Raw genomic sequence first — 12,345 nt, forward strand, 5'->3', positions numbered from 1 at the left:
CACAAACGTCACTAGAGAGAGGGGACGGGAGAAACATGCACGAATCATTCATTCATGCAGGATGCATGCATATGGTCAACTAGTCTAAGCTAACGCACACGACTCCTGTCTCTACGTCTGGGGTAAATTAACTTTAGATTCGAAAAGAATCATATTAGTTGTTCTCATAACACATTACAACTTTTCATATTTTTGCATCTTATTCCGGCAACGAAGATAATAGAAATAGTGAGCTTGCTTCTTCACAATCAACTCTTCAAATCTCAGTACTAGACTGGATGATATTGCAACTCGCATGTGTGTCATGTTTACTGCATTTTCGTCTATTCATATTTTTGTAACTGCATGATACATCTGAAACATCAGTTTTGTACCTATATTTAAAAATTTGTCAATGCTGACAAAGAAACACAGAAGACAAAAAAAAGAAACTTTAAAACGCTATGCGTTCGACAGAACTAACCTTCAAACTGATTGTTACTGACTGACAACAAATGAGTAACGTAGGGCGTTTCGACTGTCATGCTGCCATACAAAAAGAAGTAATTGCCGGCCCACTAGATATCATTACTAGCCTACATTAAACCAAATATTATTTTTATGAAACCACTGCGACGCTCTCCGACCTGGGAGCCGGTGTGAACAGTTTGAAAACACTCGAGTTAACGGATCGCTATGATAAAGGCTACACTGGAAAAACAGTCATGGCCAGTTGATGTCACTCAACGTGTGTGTTTTCCATCCACCAGTGGTACACAGAATGTCCCTATGGTCTGTAACTCACCATGGCTTCCTATTCTATGAGTTACGCAGCTCAAAAATTACCTGCCTGCACTTTTGATGATGTGCAGAACTTAAGATGCAACATAAAGTCAGAAGTTGACCACTGTTGGTGAGGATGATGGCATGTGATGACGTGTTGTGTATGGAAGCAATTGTATTTGAGATTTTGAAGATGGGCTGCATCAGAAATGTAAAAAACTTTGAACAAAAAGTGACAGATTCATTTATAGCTACCCATTCGGCATTACCATAACGTGTGCAGAACTGTAAGATTCTCGTTAATAGCAGCAATAATATATTTCTCCATTCAAAACAAGAATTAAAAATGAAGCGTCAACAAATTATGAAATCACTTTCTCCGACGATAAACTGTCACTCCTTCCAGTGTCTCACGTTTTCTTCTTCCAGGATTCCTCACCACAGGTGAGAACAGGCCATATATCCGATATTCAATTTCCGGCAGAAACAGCACTGACTGCGTTCCGCCACTAGTGTGTTACATATCCTACCATGCGAGATATCAGCTTGATGTTTTCGCTGTGTCATCTCACTTCCTTATCAAAAAAATGTGTAGCAAAATACGATACATACGAAATGAAACACTATTAAAACGGCACCTTCGTACAGGAACGTGAGGAATTTTGTAAGGTATTTAGTTAAAATTTAAGTCTCTACTGGTTACTTGGTTGGTTCTTTAATGTCTATGGAAAAGCCTTACTTTGAATAAAACATTGATCAGTGACTTTTTATTTATGATGAAAGGTAGAAAGGTAGAAAGACATTAATTTTGTAACTGAAATATTTTCACATCCATTTAACAAAGTAACTTCAGGTTAATGTTATCTTCTGTTTTTTGAATTTTGCAGTTGATTGTATGGGACATTGCTTCAAGGTGTTCTAAATAAAATAAATTAATAAGAAGTAATCTAGGCATTGAATACAGATATATCTAATATCTCGTCAGCATCAGTGTCATTTGTGTTGGAAAAGAAGATCGAATTTGGAAAGGACGAGAAATGAGAGTAAACTATTCAAAGGAACCATATCAGATGTCGTGCGATATTGAGACGTGGCAGTGATATGCTTATTCGCTGACCATTTCCGAAAGATAATGTTACTTAATACAATACGCCGAGTGCAGTAATAACTTGTGGTGGAACGTATCCTAAATAGATTCTTCCCTTTTTTACAATGTATTGGTACTGACCCCATCTAAATCCGTCGCTTGGATCACGAGTTTCGTAAATTTTGATTATCATAGCAGAAACTAGGGAGGTGTGCAGCAGCCATATTCGACCATTGTCACGCTGGTTGGCAAGCCGCACCTAAGAAAGACGCGAGTCAACCAGGAGATGTGGAAGCGAGAGACCGTAGAGAAACAAAAGCAAGGCATCTGGAATGTTCTGGAAGCTTGGCGTAGAAATACCTTATCAAAAGTAAGAAGAAAAAAAGTAAGACGCACACTGGGAAGACTCCTGTTAGCATGACTTGCATAGTCTCCTTCTGGGCCCTGAAGGCTGTTAGAAACAAATTAGTCTCTTCGTAATAACGCGTTTAGCAGTAGACAGAGCGATCGGAAGTTGTTACAAGACGGATTCTGATAGAGTTTACGTGTGAGGTACAAGTGTGGAGCTTTCAAATATCAAAATTAAGTGTATTGGGAGAAGTGACATGACTAACGTCATAGTCAGCTAAAAATTTACGAATGGGTTCCCATCACCTTGTTCACTACAGATCGCGAGTGGTGCTCACTGAGAACAGACCTGAAGCTGATGCAACAGGTTTTTTGGTACTCTATCTGATGTTTGCGAAATACAAATATGAACACCCACGTAGGAAGTGACTTCAGTTGGTGTTTAAGAGTTATATTTTTGACTGTGACAAAGAACTACGGAGTTAGACTTGGGGGGGATCAGATGATCACAGCTTAGGTCGTGCTGTACGCAATCTCTCTCATTGTTAGTGTTAGGTGAGTAGCACTACGCTTATTATCCTACTGTGTACAAGTGCACCGTTATGGTAGGTACTCCTATCTTGCTTTTAGGTCGCGACTGCGTGATATGAGTAGAGAAACATGTGGATTTAGGTGCTAAGCACTATCAGAAGTATCCTGCCGTTTCGGGTACGAAGTCCCACGCTTCAACATAGTTGTTTGATATCACACTGTGGCCGGTAGTTAGTCAATGTTACGTTGGTGAGACGGTTACTTGGAATTAGTGGCTTCTCGTGCACGATCTGTGAGTTCTAATGCGTGGCATATTTATTCTTGATTTAAAGCTGTTATTGATCTACATAACTTAACTGGAGGGCACAGGGCCTTAAAATGTAATCTGTTTCTACCAGAGGCGTTGGGTAATTATTTGGTTGCCAACCAACCCATTAAACATCCATTTCTGTAGTTCAGATAGCGCGCAGCGTCAGAACGTTCGGACGATGTAAGGCAGGTGGGATTGCACCCTCGCTTATTCGCTCCGAATGGACGAAACCGACAGGTAGATTCGCTATAGCCCCAGTTATCATACTACTGTTATTCCGTCACTTACGACTGCAGCAAGCTTGTTCTAGAAAGACGTTAATGTGTTTGTTGTTTTCAGCTATCTGTTAAAATATATGGGCAAATATTCATGGATAAGGTGAAACAATTAACAAAGTGATTTTCGGAAAGCTCGAGAATCTAGTGCTGGAAATAGCAAGTTCAGTGCCTTAATGGATGCGCTGTCATGCTCGTCATTGGTTGACAAACGGCACGTATTCATGTCAGCTGTCTGACATGGCACTTCATTTAGAGCACACACATAGGATTGCCAAGATATGTGTCAGTATTTGCCACTGTAAAGATCCAGTTATATCCGATATCTTGTTTCCACCAAAGTATTAAATGGTAGAGGGTGTATGAAAAATGAATCCCTTGTTGAACGATAGGAAAAAAGGTAACAAGTGGGGGAATTTATTTTATTTGTCAGTGCGATTAAAATGTTAAATGTCACTAGTTACGAAAGAACCTATGAACCCTTATCGAGCACCCGATACAAAGGAATTATGTAGCAGGCAAATAATGTTGGTGTGGCCGAGTTCGCGAAGAACGGCCACAGAATATGGTGAGACATCCAACAGACCTTTCTTTTACAATTAACGCAAAAATGTAACTAAATCTTTCATTGATTTATATCTGAACTGGACTGACAGGTTTTGGTTACCGCAGGCTAATAAAAATTTGATTTATTTCTCCGTATGGTGAAGTTTATATACGGCAATGAGGCGCCGTAGTTGAAGTTTTTTAAGGACAATATACCATTTGTTTATCTTCCTGCTGCCTTTATATTTCACTCAGTGAGAGTGAACTGACTATAACTGTGTATTCCCAACATTTAAGTATGCTTTATTGATATAAAATTGTGAAATGAAAAATCACACTTGACGTGTACAGTCGAGAGCCGTTATTTATTCTTGGAGGTTGTTCAAGTGCTCAGACACACTCCGCGCAATGACAAAATGTTATCAATATGTTCTCAAATGAACATTTAAGGCCTCAGTAAAGTATAGTGTGCTGTTAAAGATAATTTTTCCAGGCTCTTTTTAATCGTGCGTCTTAAAAAAGCGTTGTTTCACACCAGCTGAATTGTATAGAGAGAATTAAACATCAGCATAACATCAGAACAAAGGATATTTCATTGCGATTGACTAAGAGAAAAACTGTGGACGACATCCATATATTCCACAAAGAACGATTTTAGCGACAGAATAAAAAAACAACTATGAAATCGGCAACAAACCGAAATTTTTCTGGTTTTCGGCTCAATTCGATGAATACAGAGGTGAAAAGCGTCTCTCAGAGAGCATTGCTGAGCTTACCTGATGTATGATGAGTTAGTTCGCCCTCGGGTAGCATGGGTGGGACCAGCTATTCCACATTGCTCTCAAGATGGAATACTGATTGAAGGAAGTTAAAAAGCCCAAGCTACTGACTGTTTCTAATACAAAAATAGTTTTAAAGCTCTGTAACATTTATTAATTTGGACTTGCTAGATGGATTGCGGGCAGGATATGCACTACTGGCCATTAAAATTGCTACACCAAGAAGAAATGCAGATGATAAGCAGGTATTCATTGGACATATATGTTATTATAGAACTGACATGTGATTACATTTTCATGCAATTTGGGTGCAAAGATCCTGAGAAATCAGTACCCAGAGCAACCACCTCTGGCCGTAATAACGGCCTTGATACGCCTGGGCATTGAGTCAGAGCTTGGATGGCGTGTACATGTACAGCTGCCCATGTACCTTCAACACGATTCCATAGTTCATCAAGAGTAGTGATTGGCGTATTGTGACGAGGCAGTTGCTCGGCCACCATTGACCAGACGTTTTCAATTGGTGAGAAATCTGGAGAATGTGCTGGACAGGGCAGCAGTCGAACATTTTCTGTATCCAGAAAGGCCCGTACAGGACCTGCAACACGCGGTCGTGCATTATCCTGCTGAAATGTAGGGTTTCCCAGGTATCGAATGAAGGGTAGAGCCACGGGTCGTAACACATCTGAAATGTAACGTCCACTGTTCAAAGTGCCGTCAATGCGAACAAGAAGTGAGCGAGACGTGTAACCGATGGCACCCCATACCAGGACCAGAGTAACAAGTCCTCCACACATCAGTATTATGGTCTATACAACGTATGAAAATAAGATAAGGGCTTCAAACTCATCTAGATGTCCTAATATATGAATTGTTTATGTAGGTGTTGAGTAATGGCTCTGAGCACTATGGGACTTAACATCTGAGGTCATCAGTCCCCTAGAACTTAGAACTACTTAAACCTAACTAACCTAAGGACATCACACACATCCATGCCCGAGGCAGGATTCGAACCTGCGACCGTAGCAGTCGCCCAGTTCCGGACTGAAGCGCCTAGAACCACTCGGCCACCGCGGCCGGCAGGTGTTGAGTATTTGAAATTCGTATGACATTGTAAAGCAAAACATATCGAAAATGAGTTTTCACTTTCTCATTACATTTAACACGAAATGGTTACTGGCCTCATCATAACCAAAACACAAATGTAACCCTACAGATGTTACATGTTAGAGCAATGGCTGTCTAGCTTCTCTCAGAATTAACTCATATAGTGTTTTACATTTATGAATGGGCAAGTAGAGCTCATAAAAAAGATCAGTGTTTTCTATACGTTTATAACATACTAACACGAACTTTGTTCGGTGTGCAATAATTACCGCAGCCAGTAGCAATAGGTAGTTCTATTTAACGATAGGTTTCGGGCATGTGCTCGTGTTCAGGTAATTTACATTCATTTACATGTTTCTACACTCACTGTTGGATTTCAATATAGCTGCAGTATTCATATCATTTCCACTTTACATCTATTTCGATTTTTCACAAGTTAACTGTTACATTATTCACCATAGTAATTACTAGAACTTAAGATGTTAGTAAACACGTTGGACATTGTGAGTGCATGTCCTTCTGCAGATAATAACACGTAAAGTGCCACTAGTTTGTCAAAGGGATAATATGGAAGGTCCAATACTTACAATGGTGACTAATATAACAGTTAACTTGGGAAAATCGAAATGTGTGTGTGAAAATCGAGATAAATGTAACGTGGAAATGATACGCATATTGCAGCTATGTTGAACTCCACCACTGAGCGTGGAGAAATGTGAACGAGTGTAAAGGACTTGATGATGGGCATAAGCCCGAGATAGGTCGTGAGTTAAAATAACCTTCTTTTGTGACTGGTAGCGATTGTTATTATACCCCTACAAAGGAATAGTCACGGAGTTCAACTGCATCTATTATGGGAAACATCCACAGAGAATTTTTTTGTTTTAAATGTCTACGCGCAGTTGCTATCTTCAGAATACCAGTCGTAGATGAGAAACATTCAGTGATATAACTATGTTGACGAAAAGACTAGAAGTTACAGTGTTACATTTTATTTCATATATTGGCTTTTCTGTTGCTCTTAAGCTCCACCTCTGTTAAGGATGGAGTGGATCACCTTCATTGGAGTTGGCTGATTAGTAGTACACTTCCGCTGAATGCTGTCGGCGCCGCAACCTGAAAAACACGAAACTTGTGTCGTTGCTAGAAGACTTAAACGTTTCATTCTCTGAGCCATTTGAAGTTCTTCCAGGCGTCTGTGCGACCTGCTTTTCGAAATTACTAGAGGGCGCGTATCATCTACGAACTAAAATTCCACTCTCTTAAAGATTGCCGACAAACAACTATTGGTAACACAACCGGATGTGGAGGAAGCTTCTGATAGCCTCTGACCTTTTAATTCATGGCTACCAGCGCACATAAACACTGTAGTCTATGAGATCTCTTAGGCCGCGACTATACGGGCGAAAACTCTACAGAACGGAAACCGCGTGATTGCCCATAGCCACGAAGAGGTTGCGAGCATAGTGCGCAAAGTACTCAGCGATATTGTTTTAGCTGAATCCTCTGTGTAAACTGATTTAAGCGGGGCAAAGATCCTCTAGTCTCTAAAATTAATTTTTCGGAAAACTACCTACTTTATGTAGATGAAACTGAAAACCACAGTTTGGGATTCTCACTTTTCCGTCGCTACGCCTTATTACTCACGCAATTTTTAAGAAACTGTTCTATAAAAAAAGTCGAGTATTTCGCGTCTTATGGACTCACATGAGCTTGGTAGTCAACGGGGTATTTATTCATTATTGTGGTTTTTCGAAATGAGACACACATATTGTTTTACTGGAAGAATTTGCAAAAAATGGTTCAAATGGCTCTAACCACTGTGGGACTTAACATCTGAGGTCATCAGTCCCTAGATTTAGAACTACTTAAACCTAACTAACCTAAGAACATCACACACATCCATGCTCGAAGCAGGATTCAAACCTGCGACCGCAGCAGCAGCGTGGTTCCAGACGGAAGCCCCTAGAACCGCTCGACCACAGCGGCCGGTGGAAGAATTTGCAATGTAAAACTTAGTCACTTGGCGATATACGATTGGTTCGTTTTAGACCACTGCATACAAAATATTATGAGCATGCTGGAATTGTTTTTACAGATAGAATGAAAGTCATATCTCTCACCAGTCTGCAGACCACAGATTTTATGGTGGAGGCTAACTCGTCTTGTTGCTCACATAGACGCCACGAGAAGCAATGTTAAATGTATGATTCTCTTTCATAGAAAGTTTATCAAATGATTTATGATCACCATAAATGATTACCTTATTTGTGCTTATTTTTAATTTTGTGGATGTGGCTGAATGTTTAGTATGTCAAGCGTCACATTTACTCACAGAATACCCCAAAAAGTACGTCAGATTTCAATAACGCCCCATTTTCCTTACGATCGGTTGACAGCTTTTACTGTTGTTTGGTTATCATTTAGATTGTGGCTAGAGAAAATCAATCGCTTTATCATCAAATAACGTGCTGTCATAATGGTGACATGATGTAAATTTGTTCAGAGGCACTTCGCAAAATGCATACATTTTTCGGTCGGCGAAAGGTGCCCCTATTCATCGACAGTTCGGTGAGAAATTGAAAAGTATGAGGAAATTGTTTTAAGGCACCAGTTCCACGTCGTACCGGCTGGTGTTTTGAAAATGTTGCCTCATTAAATGAAAGTTAAGCCCAAAGTCCTCAAACCTTGATTGTCCGTCAAACACAAGAATTAATTATTTCCAAGAGCACCTTGAAGCAAATTCCGTCTAGGATTCCTTAACTAAACTCTTACAAAGCTCAACTAACGCAACAACTATTGCCAACCGGACATTTACTCGTGAAGGTCATGGATTAAATGCTGCTAGTGACGGCCCTTAGCGCTGCCACCTTCGCCGCGCGGTTCACGTTCTGCAGTGGGCTATGTGTGTGGCCAGTGGCGACTTCCCACTTCTACGTACTGTCCTTCGCTTTTACTATGAAACGTTCTGAGAAGCTCATTTGTGGGAGTCCTCGAACTATCATAAAGATGAAGCTTTTGGAAAAGAGTTAACGATATTCCCTAAACGTAACATGAAATTTGATCAATTCATTTATTATTTTCATCTCTGAAAATGACGCATACATATAGGTTTAAAGGAGAAAACTGACCACTTTTCCCCCTCACCATTGCCCTCGTATTAATATCCACTTACAGTCGAAATAGGGCAATGCATCATCAAAGTACCATCATTCTACACATGTTACGTTTATTCATCGGTGTGAAGAAATGAAACACATCTTTGCTGCTTTCACAGTGCATTTCTGTAAAGCAGAGATGCCTCTGGGACCTGTCTTCAGGGCCAGCGTTAGTGGGGGATAAGCGGGGTAAAAGTACCCTGGACCCTGCCCGTCGAAGGGCATCTGCTGGTCGGAGTACTTTACTAAATAGATCTCAAAAGCATGTTTTGAAATCTGTACCTATTACTTTGGGTAAAAGGTCCGAATAGCGGTGGATCTCACTCAACTACAAGATAGTTGCTGTTAATTTAATGCATAATACTGGGGCTCTTGATGTAAGACAAGACCAATATATCGACACTGTACAGCAAAAAATATTTTTATTACATATGTACAAGCATTTTTTATTTATGGAAGTATTCTAATATCCATTAGTTGATATCGGATTTTAATGGAAGTATAAGTTTCAGTCTAGTTTCAAAAGAAAATATTCATAGAAAATATTGTATTATCCATGCACGGAGTATCGGAAACGAGATCATCTACACGGATACACGCCGTCAGGTGCGTCCCAAGCAGAGGGCTCTCATTGAGTTTCTTTTGGCAGAAAACAAGAGCATCGCAGATATTCATAGGTGCTTACAGAATATCGATGGAGAGCCGTCAGTGAACAAAAGCACGATGAGTCGTGGGCAAGGCGTCTGTCATCATCGCAACAAGGTCGTGCTAACCTGTCCGATCTCCCGCGCACACAGCTGACTCCTGCAATACTGAATCGTGCGGGCACTTTCAGTGGAGGTGATCGGTGGATCACAATCAAATACCTCGCTGCACAACTGAACGTCTTTGGATTCGCCCACCAACTGGGGTATTCAGTGGTGTGCGTCAGATAAGTTCCTCGCCGCCTAACGGAAGACCATAAAGGCAACGAAGGACCATCTGTGCACAGTTGTTTGCCCGTTACGAGGCTAATCGCGACAATTTTTTGTCGAACATAGTTACAGGTATGGCTTCAACACTTCGAACCGGAAACAAAACGGTAATCCATAGAATAATGGCACACCACCTCTCCTCCGAAGAAAAAGTTCAAAGCCACACTCTCAGCCGATAAAGTCGCAGTGAAAGTCTTCTGGGACTCTGAAGGGATTATTCTGTTTTATGTCTTACCTTATGGAGGAACGATCAACTATCAAGTATACTGTGTTACCGTCAGGAAATTGAAGATACAAATTTAGCGTGTTAACCACCACTTCTCCTTTTCCATGGCAACGCAAGGACTCACATAAGTCTGCGCACTCGAGAGCAGTTCACAAAACTTCATTGGACTATTCTTGTTCATCCACCCTACAGCCCGGATTTCGCACATTCAGACTACCATCTGTGTGGCCCAATGAAGGATGCACTCTGTGGAAAGCAATATGTGGATGATGGAGAGGTTATTGACGCAGCAAGACGTTTTCTCCGACTTCGACCAGTAGAGTGGTACGATGCGGGCATAAAGGCTCTCCCAATAAGGTGGCGTAATGCCATAGCGCTGAACGTAGGTTATGTTGAAAAATAGGTTTTTGTAGCTAAAAGTATGGGTAATAATGTGGCGTACTGTAATCCTGAATAAAACCAACCAGCTTTCAAAAAAAGTGTTGAATTATATTGAAGACCCCCTCGCATTTAAAGGCTACGCACTGCGCTACCACCTATCGGAACTTTATGAAATTTTAGGTGCTGTAGTGGGAATATTCCATGATGTTCCACAACAAAATCCACATTTCTTCAACCGAAATTGGCTGAGAAAAATATGTGTAGCATTACTTATGGAACGCTCGTCGTATTTTCAATGTTACTTTGGATGGTTTTGTAGGGAACTTGTACAATGTATGTAACCATAAACAACGTGATGGACACGTTTGAATTCTTATGAGACTATATAAGCCTACACGGGTCTCCGCTATCAAAGGGCATAGAAAACAAGGCATCTTTATACAGCCTAGAGGTTAGTAAGCAGTATTGGAAAGAAGAAATTTAACAGTTAAAAAGATTCATGCAACTAATGTTTGTTCTGAGCTACTTACGTCTCTGCATCTTCTATGCATAACTTCATTGTTAATAATATGGGTTATTTACAAATACAGTGCTAACTTTTCTAAATATCTGCACTTTGGCTTTTACTGTTGCCCAAGCAGAATGGTCACTCAGGTCTCCTGCAAGAGAACTAAACTCTAGCAAGAGCGGCTTGTTTGATTAGCTCTGATCACAATCATCAGCCAGTCACAGTCACTGTCATCAACAGAAGCCGGTATCACTTTACTTGTTTGCGGACAAAGCTGGTCATGTGTCTCCGCACAGGCGGGCCGGCGCTAAGATTTTCTTCTCCTGTGTAAGTATTCGTACTGCCCGTCCTTTATTCTTTTTATTTTAACTTTTTTTTATTAAACCAGACAATTCAAATGTAAGAAATGAAAAGAGCATTTTTAAGAAAGATTTACACAAATACGTTACACAAATACGTTACTTTACAAAATTATACTTTCTTTCTAGTTTTTTAGATGTGAACTCATTTATAATCCCGGTATAATATAATGAATGGGCTACCTGTTGCTGACTGTCCCGTAGGCTTTCAGTGAAATAGCGCTGCACTGGTGAACATTGCGCGTTCGCTGGGTCTCGCTGCGAACAGTGGAGTTTGCAACGAAAACTCTTGTTGTCATTACGCATGTTTGCAAAGGTACTCATCCCACTTGTCGTTCAACAGTAGTTTATTTGTTGAGTTTCTTGCTTTGAGAGCTAGCAAGCATTAAAGGCTTGTTCTAGACACTTCACTATAAAGATGTTGGCCCATACTGCGGAACCAGTTGTTTACATTTGTGAGCCTAGCATTTTCTTTAGTCAAATTGATGCTTGTGCTGATTATCGACTGAAACTAAAGTCGCATTTTGGCTGAATTATGGTCGCAGATTGGCAACTAGCTGGTGATAGCGGCTCCAGCACTAGAATTGTAACTTATTTGATAGAGACCAGAAACGCAACGAGTGCAAGTCTAATGCTGAGCGTCACATACATAACAGATCAAGGCGCCCCAATTACGGTTGTTAGTCGACGACTCGTTCTGTCTGACACCAAGAAGCGCGCCATTTATTTATTCCTTTGGGCATGGCAACTTGCCTTTGTGGGCCAATAGTGAGCTGCGTAGCTCATCATTCATTTCTAAATCTTCGCCGTGGACAGCTGAAAATTTGGTTTAATAACTTATCACCATTTAGACAATACACTTCATCCTCGTGTCCTGTTTTCTTGTAGTATAATCATAGCCCACATATATAGACTGCCGGAAAATAAGTACACTCTTTTAGAGGTTTCCAATTTACTCAGGATTTATTGCTGCAAGATTGCGTTTGGAGTAAAT

Source organism: Schistocerca piceifrons, chromosome 2 (genome assembly GCF_021461385.2).
Source record: "Schistocerca piceifrons isolate TAMUIC-IGC-003096 chromosome 2, iqSchPice1.1, whole genome shotgun sequence".
NCBI classification, from domain to species: domain Eukaryota; kingdom Metazoa; phylum Arthropoda; class Insecta; order Orthoptera; family Acrididae; genus Schistocerca; species Schistocerca piceifrons.